At 53.9% G+C, this 8,991-nt stretch overlaps 1 protein-coding gene across 1 annotated transcript in view; it reads left to right on the forward strand.

Annotated features, from left to right (window-relative positions):
- Nucleotides 1-8,991, forward strand: part of LOC147091836 (uncharacterized) — a 1,030,142-nt gene that overhangs the window by 741,639 nt on the left and 279,512 nt on the right. The window lies entirely within an intron of this gene.

The raw sequence follows: 8,991 nt of genomic DNA on the forward strand, positions 1-8,991 counted from the left end.
GTGCAGGAGCAGCCCGTACAGGAAACCCCTCCGTGCAGAACTAAAAGGCACGGAGGGCATTTCCTCGAGATGGCTCAAGTTGTGAGGTGCCAGTTCCCGAGAGGGGTTTCAGGGCCGTGCGCCGATGAGGAATTCCATCCGAACAGGGGTCAGTTCGGACGGGATCGCCCCACATGCCTCAGCCTCCTCGATACACCTATTGGAGTCGGGGCCCAGCGCCACTTTCAGCGTCTCGATGGCTTTGGCCACGAGCCGGACGTTGGCCCAGGACAGGCGCTGTGCCAGCTCCTCCGGCACCATCCAGCCCGCTCCTCCGCCATCGAGCAGGTCCCCGAACCTGGTCACCTTACCAGGCACAGCCCTGCCCTCCGCCAGCTGCCCGATCCAGCGGTCACGGAGGTGCGGATTCCTGAGCAGTGGCTCCTGAAGGAGAGCCGCCACTCCTGACGGGGGAGAACTTCGCCTGGAGGCGATGCTGTTCCAGACCCATAGCAGTTCCTGGTAGAAGACAGGCAACTCCCACAGGTAGGCACGGGTACAGCCCAACTCCACAAACAGGAGCTGTGTGTCATAGTTGAGGCCGTGCAGCTGGCGGAAGAAATACGTCGCCAGCGCACACCATCGAGGAAGATTCTCGACGTACAGGCATCTCTGCAGGGTCTGAAGATGGAAAGTCACCGCCCAGGTGCAAAGGCACACCAGCGCCTGACCGCCCTCCCTAAGCGGGAGACTCAGAACCGTGGCAGAGACCCAGTGCTTCCCTCTGTCCCAGAAGAAGTCGATGAGCTTCTTCTACATCTTGGTGACAAACGCAGGGGGCAGGATCAAAGTGACCAACCGGTACCACAACATGGCGGCCACCAGTTGGTTTATGACCAGTGCTCGACCCCTGTAGGACAACACTCGGAGCAGTTCTGTCCAGCGCCCTAGGCGAGCGGTGACTTTGGCCACCAGCTCCTGCCAGTTCACCGGCCAGGCATCCTCAGCGGGGCTGAGGTAGACTCCCAAGTAGAGGAGGTGCGTGGTGCTCCAGGCGAAGGGCCTGAACTCCCCCGGCAGGGAGTCCACCCGCCACTGGCCCACCAGGAGTCCAGAACATTTCTCCCAGTTGATCCTGGCGGAGAATGCGTCCGAGTAAATCTGCTGGCATTCTCGCATCCTCCGCAAGTCAGCAGGATCTGTGACCATGAGGAGCACATCATCGGCGTACGCCGAGAGGACGACTTCCATGCCCGACCCTTGCAGAGCCAGTCCCGTCAACCTCTTCGGCAAGAGACGCCGGAAAGGCTCCACGCAGACGGCATATAACTGACCGGACATGGGGCATCCCTAACGCACCCCCCTCCCGAAGCGAAGGGTCGCCGTCAAAGACCCGTTAACTTTTATCAGACACTCCGTGGCGGCGTACAGAAGTCAGATCCGGGTGACAAAATGCGTCCCGAACCAGAATGCGCGCAGAGTCCCGAAGAGATACTCGTGATCCACCCTGTTGAATGCCTTCTCCTGATCCAGGGAAAGGAAGGCAACCGACAGACCAGCCCTCTGGTAATGGTGGACCAGTTCCCGAACCAGATGGATGTTATCGTGGATAGTCCGGCCCGGGACCGTGTAGGACTGGTCGGGGTGGATCATGTGGGCCAGCACGGTGCCAAGGCAGGCGGACATGGCCCTGGCAAAAATTTTATAATCCATTCTAAGGAGGGAGACCGGGGGCCACTTTTTATAAAGCGGAGATCACCCCTCTTATGCAGCAGGCCCTGCACCACGAGAGGGGCATCTCCCCGGTCGCCAGACTCTCCCCCAGGACCCACGCATTGTCGCCCCCCAGGATGTCCCAGAATGCCCTGTGGAACTCCACGGTCAGCCCGTCCAGCCCTGGGGACTTTCCACTCGAGAGCTGGCCGAGGGCACCGGTCAGCTCCGCCAAGCTTAGCGGAGCATCCAATTTTTCGGCGCCCTCCGGGCCGACCATCAGTGGGTCCTCCCACAAAACTCTGCGCGCATCCTCGCTGGATGGATCCGGAGAGAACAGAGTACCGTAATAGGCCCGGGTCTCCACACTGATCACCTCCGGATCCGAGACAAGAGATCCATCATCGGCCAGCAGCCCCAAGAGCTGCTTACGGACCCCCCGTCTTTTTTCCAGCGAGTAGAAGAAGGGGGAGCCGCGGTCCAGGTCCTGGAGGATCTGAATCCACGACCTCACATACGCGCCTCGGGACCCGACGGGCTGCAGGTCCTTCAGTGCGCCCTTCTTCTCTTCATACACCTTCCGCAGGGCTGAGTCCTCGACGACTTGACCGAGACGGGACTCCAGGTCGAGCACCACCCTCTCCAACCGCCCGACCTGGGCCTCCCGCCTCTTGGTCGACTCCCTCCCATACTCCTGACAGAAGAGATGGACGTGAGCCTTGCCCATGTCCCACCATAGCCTCAAGGAGGGGAAGCCCCCCCGCTTCCTTCTCCAGTCGGCCCAGAACTGACGAAACGAATCCCGGAACCGCTCGTCCTCCAGCAGCAGTTTGTTAAAATGCCAGTACGCGGGCCACCCCCCGTGTGTGTAACAGAACGAGCTCCGCCCACACCAGGTGGTGGTCCGTGCACGGCACCGGCCGCATGGAAGTCGCCGGAATGCAGGAGACGTACGCCTGGGAAATGTAAAGGCGGTCGATTCTGGACCTTCCTCCTCCAGACCTCACATAAGTGAAGGCGCTGGAGTCGGGATGGAGATTTCGCCAGACGTCCACCAAGTCGAAGGACCCGACCAGGTCCCTCAACTTCTCCATCACCGCCAGGCTGTATGGGGGACCTGAACGGTTCCTCGCCTCGAGGGTACAATTAAAATCCCCCCCGAGGATGACGCACTCGCCGACGTCGATGGAGCCCAGAAGAACGGACACTTCTTCAAAGAATCGCACTTGCTTCGCACCGGCCGCGGGGGCATACATGTTCACTAGATGGAGCGGCATGCCCCCCAGGTGAACAGTGACCTGGAGCAAGCGGCCCGGCACGTACTCCTTGACCCCCAAGATCTCTGGCTGAAAATGCGGGGCCAGCAAGATAGCCACCCCACTGGAATAGTTGGAGAGGTGACTCATGCTGACCCCTCCTTGCCACTCCAGGAGCCACGTGGCCTCATCCTCTGGAATGGTGTGGGTTTCTTGCAGGAAGCACACCGCATACCTCCCATCCCGGAGGACTGAGAAGTTATTAAATCTACGGCGTGCATCTCTGCTGCCGTTGATGTTGAGGCTGGCGATGGTTATCTTCATGACAAGAGCATAGTGCAACCTCTACTTAACCTAATGGGAGGAGGGAGAGTGGCCACTATTCGACTGCCACTCCCTCAGCAGCCCAGCGAGGAACTTGTTGATGCGATGCTGCTCGCGTGGCCCCGCTCTCTCGTCCGCGCCCATGGATTTGACAGTGGCACGGACGGAGCCGACGAGCAGCGCCAGATCTGACCATCTGTCTAGGGCCAGCCGGATTTTGCCAGGGCGACCCTGGCATGCAGCCAGAAAGTCCTGGAGTTCCACAACGGGGATGAGGGGGTACCCGGAGGGGGGCACGAGGGTATATGCCACCTCACTGGCGACGGAGTCTGACTCGTCCCCGGTGCTCTCCGCCGGGAGGTCGTCATCAGCCAGCCCTGCCTCTGTCCCGATCCCACCCCCAGGATCGGCAGCAGAGGATTCCTCCCTGGGCTCCTCCGGAGGTGCCGGGTCAGGAGGCGGCAGTGGTTCGGTGCCCCCCTCTGCCTCAGGCACTGCGGTGCACGGGGAAACCAGGGAGAACACTATCCCCATTTCCACCAACATCCCCGGCGACAGCATCGGAGACGGTGTCAGGGGTTCTTCCCCCTCACCGCCATCAGCCACCAACCCAGCAGACTGGGGAGCTTGAATACATTCATCGGCCACGTCGAGCAGCGGCTGGGAATGGTCTGGACTGTACTGCGCGAGCCCAGCCTCACTGGCCTCGCCCACACCAGTCTCGAGCGTGCCAACATGGCGAGATGTAATGGTTCTTCTGTTATTTCCTCCGCGGGTAGATCCGCGGTCCCCCCCATGCGCAGGGTCTCTTCCCCATCCCCAGGAGGCGCAGGCGGGACAGACTCATTTGTCGTACCCTCCCAAGGGACAGGCAACTCCTGCCGAATACAGATGACGCAGGGGCCACAGGGGCTGGGTCTCCACTCAAGATGGTGGGTGGGTGCTCACAGGGGTGCACTCTCCGAAAAATAAATCTCTATTGATGGTCTTCTTGTGGGGGCAGAAGATGTCTTCACCTGGGAAAATAAAGCTGGAGATGCCCAGGCTCAGTCCACCACCAGGTCTTAACGATGTGATAATTAAATGATGACTTCGCCTGGGCAGCTCCAGCTGTCCCATGTCAAGCAATAGGGAGGGGTGTTTGCTAGTGGTGTGTGTGGCCTAGTTTTTACAAGAGCCACACACACTCACACACACCCCTAGATGTTTTCTTCTTCTTCTTTCCTCCCCCGCACTTAAATACAAAGTCTTTATGAGAGTGCACCATGAGACACCCACCTGTAGAAGTTCTCCAACGGCTCTCCCTCCTTCTGAACAGATGTAGGATGTTCGTTATTCTCCCCTCTCTCCCTCTCCTGTAATGGAGACCAGTTGGGGAAACAGTGATGGAATGGCTTCCCTTTGTTGTTAGCTCTGGTCTGGTCTGCTGGTCTCTCCTCTCCTCTGGCACCCCAATAGTAGCTGCAGCAGCAACAGATGTGGTCTCTCCTCCTGGACACAGAGAGAGAGAGAGAGACCTCTCCTCTCCTCTCTTCTCTTCTGGCACAGCAGCAGCACAAGATCCTGGCTGGCTATCAGGGATCCCGGGGTTCATTAACCCACTCCCTGAGCGTTCCAGATCCCAACAACTCTGAGTGAAAACATTTCTCCTCATGTTTGTCATCCGATTGAGATTGGGCCATTGTTCACCACCTGTAGGGGTGACTCTGAGTTGCCCCAGTGACACCAGACTGGAGCAAAACCCATGAAGGCAAGTGCCCCAGTGCCCCACAGATATTAAACAACCAATAACCGGTTACTTGGGTTTATAAACAGAGCAATAGAATATAAAAGCAAAGAGATGATGCTGGAACTTCATAAATCACAGGTTAGGCCTCAGCTGGAGTGTTGTGGACAAGTCTGGGCCCCACACTTGAGGAAAAGTAATAAAATTAATTGAAATTAATAATCCGGTAGGGTTGTCCTGGTACATTCTACTGCCTTATGATTTGGGCTTTAAGCAGAAGTCCAAATTGGTCAAGCAGTATTGTGTAAGCCACAAAGAATATACTCCATCTATTATTCTATAATAAGGGCTGAGACTGAAGGTTTTTATGGCCACAGATCAAGAGATCATAATAGAAGCATATTGACAGACTGGGGAGGCCACACCTGGAATACTGCGTACAGTTTTGGTTTCCATATTTAAGAAAAGATATACTTGCTCTCGAGGCAGTTCAGAGAAGGTTCACTCGGTTGATTCCGAAGATGAGGGGGTTGACTTATGAGGAAAGGTTGAGTAGGTTGGGACTCTACTCATTGGAATTCAGAAGAATGAGAGGCGATCTTATCGAAACATATAGGATTGTGAGGGGGCTTGATCGGGTGGATGCGGGGAGGATGTTTCCACTGATGGGTGAGATTAGAACTAGGGGGCATAATCTTAGAATAAGGGGCTGCCCTTTCAAACCTGAGATGAGGAGAAACTTCTTCACTCAGAGGGTAGTAAATCTATGGAATTTGCTACCTCAGAGAGCTGTGGAAGCTGCGACATTAAATAAATTTAAAACGGAGATAGACAGTTTCCCAGCTGATAAGGGAATTAGGGGTTACGGGGAGCGAGCAGGGAAGTGGACGTGAGTCTAGGTTCGGATCAGCCATGATCCTATTGAATGGCGGAGCAGGCCCGAGGGGCCGTATGGCCGACTCCTGCTCCTACTTCTTATGTTCTAAGTTCGGACTGTCCTCCTTGGAACAGAGAAGGTTCAGAGGTCATTTAATAGAGGTTTTCAAGATGGTGAGCGATTTTGATAGAATAAATTGGGAAAGAAACATTCGCTCTGGTGAGTGGGTCAATAACTAGAGGTCAAAGATTCAACAATATTGACAAAAGATCTAGAGGAGAGATGAGGAGAAATGTTTCTGCTCAGAGTTGTGGGGATCGGGAACACTCGACCTGAAAAGATGGTGGAAGCTGATTCCGTTAATAATTGTAAAGCAGAGTTGGACGGGAACTTGAGCAACTGACAGGGTTACGGACAAAAAGTGAGGATGTGGGACTAAACACGACGACTCTTTCAAAGAGCCGGCACAGGCACGATGGGCCGAATGGCCTCCTTCTGTGCTGTAAGTCTCTATGAATCTATTCTATGAATAATAACTGTACAATACAGCGACACTCACAAATAATAATTCAATCATAATGTGACTGTGAGGATCGATTATTGCCACTTAGAATCATAGAAAGTTACAGCACGGAAGGAGGCCATTTCAGCCCATCGTGTCCGCGCCAGCCAACAAAGAGCGATCCAGCCTAATCTCACTTCCCAGCTCTTGGTCCATAGCCCTGCAGGGTAAAGCATCCCAAGTGCACATCCAAGTACTTTTTAAATGTGGTTAGGGTTCCTGCCTCTACCACCCTTTCAGGCAGTGAGTGCCAGACCCCCACCACCCTCTGGGTGAAGACATTTCCCCTCAAATCCCCTCTAAACCTTCCAACAATTACTTTAAATCTGTGCCCCCTGGTTTTTGACCCCTCTGCTAAGGGAAATAGATCCTTTCTATCCACTTTATCTATGCCCCTCATAATTCTTTACACCTCAATAAGGACTCCCCTCAGCCTCCACTGTTCCAAGGAAAACAGACCCAGCCTATCCAGTCTTTCCTCAGAGCTAAGATTCTCTACTCCCAGCAACGTCCTTGTAAATCTCCTCTGTACCCTCTCTAGTGCAATCACATCTTTCCTGTAATGTGGTGACCAGAACTGCACGCAGTACTCTAGCTGAGGCCAACTAGTGTTTCATACAGTTGAAGCATAACCCCCCTGCTCTTGTATTCTATGCCACGGCTAATAAAGGCAAGCATTCCGTATGCCTTCTTAACCACCTTATCTACCTGGCCTGCTACCTTCAGGGATCTGTGGATATGCACTCCAAGGTCCCTTTGTTCCTCTGCACTACTCAGTGTCCTAACATTTAATGTGTATTCCCTTTCCTTGTTAGTCCTCCCCAAATGCATTACCTCACACTCCTCCAGATTGAATTCCATTTGCCACTGTTCTGCCCACCTGACCAATGTATTGATATCTTCCTGCAGTCTACAGCTTCCTTCTTCAGTATCAACCACACAGCCGAGTTTAGTATCATCTGCAAACTTCTTAATCATACCCTCTTTAACCTGAGGCACCCACCGGTCACAGAAGGCATCAAGCATACCGGTCAAAACACCGCCTGCTCCCTCTCCAGGGCCACCCACGCACGGACAAGACCACGGGAGAGAGGCAGGCAGCCAGAGTGACCCCACCCCATGGGCCCTGCCCATCCTGGACCTACAAATTGCTGTTTCCACCAGGCCGAAGAGCAGGTCCAGGAGAAGATCCTCTGACTTACCCACCCCCCTCCGCACCGGGCGGGCAAAGATTAGGAGCGTGGGGCTAAAGTGTAACCAAGAGTTGAGGAGCAGCCCCTTCAGGTAACTACACAGGGGCTGTAACCTCTCACATTGAATATATACACGGCCCGTGGAGTCCTCTTGGCCACAGAAAACACATCTGGACTTGCAATGGTGCAGGGAAGGACTCCCGCGTAGAGAGCCCTCCACTGGGGAACCTTGCCTCCGCCGGACAGCAAGATGACCCGCCCGTCTGATTGAAATTGGGCAATAAACAAAATTAATGAATAAATTATACAGAAACGCGAGTGGCTGGGTCCTCAGCCCTGGTGTGAATTACGCTGGCCACCAATTTTCCATCGTTAACTTGCACCTCAGGCCCCACCCAGTCTGGTTTAATTGCTAAATGTTTTCTAACTCGGGTTCAGGCCTGTCATTCTGAGGGAAACAAGGCCTCATTTATTGGTGTGTCCCACCCGAGCGGCTGTTAATGGCTTTAATAAACTGGCAGCAAGGTTGTTTTTTTTAAAAAGGTGGAAAGTGGTGAAAAACGCCACTAGCGATGCCACAAAACTCATGGACAGAGAAATCCACTTCATCAGCGCTCCTGCCACAGGTCTCAATATCCACCCCCTCCACCACTGGTGCACGGTGTCTGCAGTATGTACGGTCTACAAGATGACCACGGTCAGGCCGTGTGGAGTCAAGGGCCAGGCAGCAGAATGGATGGAAAGATCGCTACAAACTTCCCTTAACTCCAACCCTCTGATTTCTGTTTTGTAGCCATCTTTCCATCCATTCTGCTGCCTGGCCCTTCACTCCACACAGCCTGACCTGGGTCATCTTGTCGGTCTTATATACCGTTTATGGATAGCAAGCTGGTTACAAAACAGAAAACAGAGAGTAGGGGTTGGGAGTAGCTACTCAGACTGGCAAAAGGTGGGAAGTGGTGTTCCACAAGGATCGGTGCTGGGACCAGTTTTGTTCACCATTTAAAGAAATGATTTGGACTCGGGAATCAGAGGTACAATTTCAAAATTTGTTGATGACACCAAATTGGGAGGTAGAGTTAATCCTGAGGAAGACAAAATGCAAGAAGACATTAATAAATTTCAGAATGGGCGTGTAATTGGCTAATGAATTTCACTGTAGATCAGTGTGAGGTGGTGTGTTTATGAATTTCACTATAGATCAGTGTGAGGTGGTGTGTTAATGAATTTCACTCTAGATCAGTGTGAGGTGGTGTGTTTTGGTGGGAAGAATAAGGAGGCCACACACTACTTGGACAAGGGGGTGAAATTGGGTTGCTTTGTGCCTCCCGTGATATTCAGCGGGAGTATAGTGGCGGCGG

The sequence above is a fragment of the Somniosus microcephalus genome, unplaced genomic scaffold, assembly GCF_052327205.1.
Source record: "Somniosus microcephalus isolate GS21.2 unplaced genomic scaffold, FLI_Smic_1.0 unresolved_chr3, whole genome shotgun sequence".
NCBI classification, from domain to species: Eukaryota; Metazoa; Chordata; class Chondrichthyes; order Squaliformes; family Somniosidae; genus Somniosus; species Somniosus microcephalus.